Source organism: Lygodium microphyllum, chromosome 15 (genome assembly GCF_053477565.2).
Source record: "Lygodium microphyllum isolate KBCC chromosome 15, Lygodium_microphyllum_v1.1.10, whole genome shotgun sequence".
In the NCBI taxonomy this organism is placed as follows: domain Eukaryota; kingdom Viridiplantae; phylum Streptophyta; class Polypodiopsida; order Schizaeales; family Lygodiaceae; genus Lygodium; species Lygodium microphyllum.
The window spans coordinates 5,062,950-5,066,460 of NC_141149.1; positions in this window are offsets into that span (position 1 = coordinate 5,062,950).

The following is a 3,511-nucleotide window of genomic DNA, read 5'->3' on the forward strand; positions in this document are numbered from 1 at the left end:
ATGATCACAGAAGAACTTTAGTAGGATTTATATGAGGAATTTTCATACATAACTCAATCATTGTTACCCAACGACCAACTTAGATATCACTTAGTTTCATAAGTTCTTTTGTAAATGTCATACAATTTTCAGTTGTATCATGTATATTGATAAAAATTAAGTCTATGGGAACCCATAACTTGATCAACTGGAAGTAATTGACAGTTTGCAGGCTAAGTCACATTGGTTCAAGAGAAAAGTTTGGTTGGAAATCAAGAAAAGTGCCAAAAGTCCACTAGGTTCATGTGGGACCTGAAATAATGGACTAAAATGACTTGTAAGTGACCTTAATGGTCAAAATGATAAGTGGGAGCTGAGCAGGATGCAGCCCGCATTTTTTGGCGCAAAAAATGGGCTTCCATACCTATGGCAGATGGAGGATGAGCTGTTGGCTATGGTGCATGCTCCAAAGCATGCAAAGTCAAGGAAATCTGGAGCTGAAGAAGGAGATACAAACAAGGAAGGTGAGAGCTCTTCTTATCTATCCATTTGGTATGACAAAAATGAATGGTATGACAATCCATAAAAGGGGGAGACCTGAGAAAAAGTATTCAGCCTACTCTTATGTACATCTTACTCATTTCTTTTACCATATTCATGGTCCAATGAAGCCCGTCTTGTACCCAAGTACTTGAGTGACTTTGGGGCAAGCAAAGGGGAGGATTTTGAAGGTGTATGGGCTTTTATGGACTAAAAAATCTAGTCATAAATAGGGCAGCCTACTGTTCTTGTCCATTTTGATGAGTAAATAAGTGATCTATGTGGTTGTAATAGAGGAAATTGACCTCTTAACATCAGGGCCTCACTTGTGAATGATTAGAGGAGCTTATTCTTGGGATTATGTACACTTTTGGAGCTTGATTATGGGCTGAAAATTACTGTTTTAAAACAGGGCTGAAGTTAAAATTATGCTTTATCAATGCATTTCATGAGCTTTTGATCTATGTCTTGAATGTATTTGAGTCTATCATCAAAATACTTGTATCTTGGAGTTGTTATCCATTCATGTTCATGAAATGGAAACCATTTGACCTTGCATTTGGAATATGCATTTGGATTAAAATCTGAGATTATCCCTAATTTAATGGCTTATTATTCCCATATGCATTTGATGTGATCAAGTCAAAGTCTTTCATTCCATTCATGTATGCTAAATAAAAAGAAAAAGCTTGATATCTTTTTCTTCAACTAAGTCATTTCTAAAACCCAAATCTTGTCAAACCCCAATCTTTTCTCCTTCTCCAAACCTTGAATCTCACACTCCTCTTTTGCTCTAAACCCACACTGTTCTTGTCCATTTTGGTGAGTAAATAAGTGATCTATGTGGTTGTAATAGAGAAAATTGACCTCTTAACATCAGGGCTTCACTTGTGAATGATTAGAGGAGCTTATTCTTGGGATTATGTACACTTTTGGAGCTTGATTATGGGTTGGAAATTACTGTTTTAAAACAAGGCTGAAGCTAAAATATGCTTTATCAATGCATTTCATGAGCTTTTGATCTATGTCTTGAATGTATTTGAGTCTACCATCAAAATACTTGTATCTTGGAGTTGTTATCCATTCATGTTCATGAAATGGAAACCATTTGAGCTTGCATTTGGATTAAAATATGAGATTATCCCTAATGTAATGGCTTATTATTCCCATATGCATCTGATGTGATCAAGTCAAAGTCTTTCATTCCATTCATGTATGCTAAATAAAAAGAAAAAGCTTGATATCTTTTTCTTCAACTAAGTCATTTCTAAAACCCAAATCTTATCAAACCCCAATCTTTTCTCCTTCTCCAAACCTTGAATCCCACACTCCTCTTCTACTCTAAACCCCCACTGTTATTGTCCATTTTGATGAGTAAATAAGTGATCTATGTGGTTGTAATAGAGGAAATTGACCTCTTAACATCAGGGCTTCACTTGTGAATGATTAGAGGAGCTTATTCTTGGGATTATGTACACTTTTGGAGCTTGATTATGGGCTGAAAATTACTGTTTTAAAACAGGGCTAAAGTTAAAATTATGCTTTATCAATGCATTTCATGAGATTTTGATCTATGTCTTGAATGTATTTGAGTCTACCATCAAAATACTTGTATCTTGGAGTTGTTATCCATTCATGTTCATGAAATGGAAACCATTTGAGCTTGCATTTGGAATATGAATTTGGATTAAAATCAGAGATTATCTCTACTGTAATGGCTTATTATTCCCATATTCATTTGATGTGATCAAGTCAAAGTCTTTCATTCCATTCATGTATGCTAAATAAAAAGAAAAAGCTTGATATCTTTTTCTTCAACTAAGTTATTTCTAAAACCCAAATCTTATCAAACCCCAATCTTTTCTCCTTCTCCAAAGCTTGAATCCCACACTCCTCTTCTGCTCTAAACCCCGGTGGTAGACCTTCAACCCCCAACACGACAACACCGCACCACTGAGAGAGGTTGATTTTGAAGGCTGAAGTGAAGGAGAAGAAGCAAGGTTCGAGCAAGCAATCAACCGGTAAGAAGCTCTCCCATTCTTCCACTCTCTATCTTGGATAGTGCCTGTGGAGGCACTGGAAGCAGGGTCGAGCAAAAATCTCAGATTGTTGTGAGATTTGTTGTGCGAACAGACCACTATATATTCTATCGCAGTTATTTTGGGCATCTGAGGCCATTTTAGGCCCCGTTTTAGAGCCGCAAGGTTGTGAACAACAGTTTCAGGGTACACTGTGATTTTGGCTGTATTGACCGAAAGTGGGTGCGAAGGTTACAGATTGTGAATTTGTAATTTTTGAGGTACTTGCAGGAAGAAAACATAAGGTTTATCTACAAACAGGTTGCAGATTACATGTACTATTGAGCAATCAGTGAAAAGATTGCTTGGTGTACTACTGTGCATGTGTTGTGGAAGATTGTAGAAGACTAGCTTACTGTGTTATATCTTTATTGTGATAATGGCAAAGAACAGTGGAAATCCCATTATTGAGAAGCTCGACAAGAATAAATATCCTTCATGGAAGTTCCATGCGACGAACTTCCTCATTCGAAAGGGCCTTTATGAGTTTGTCTCAGGTGAAGAAAAGGAGCCAGAGCTGGGTAACCCTCCGACGCGGCAGATGAGTTAAAAGCATGGAAAGAGTGGAATGCGAAAGACAAGAAGGTGATGTATTGGCTATTTGCAGTAATTGATAATACTATGCTGGGACATATCAAGAATGTAGAAACTTCACATGACGCTTGGACGATTTTTGAGAGCATGTTTTCAGTAAATACAAAGGCACGAAAGATTCAACTCAAGCAAGAGTTGAATGACTTGAAGAAAGGGAAAATATGTGTCAATGAGTATGTGTTGAAGGTAAGGAGCATTGCAGATGCTTTAGCAGCAATTGATGCAATGCCGGATGATGATGATTTGGTTTCATCCACTCTGAGTGGCCTTAACAATGAGAAGGCATGGAAATCATTTGTTACTTCAGTATATGTACAAAA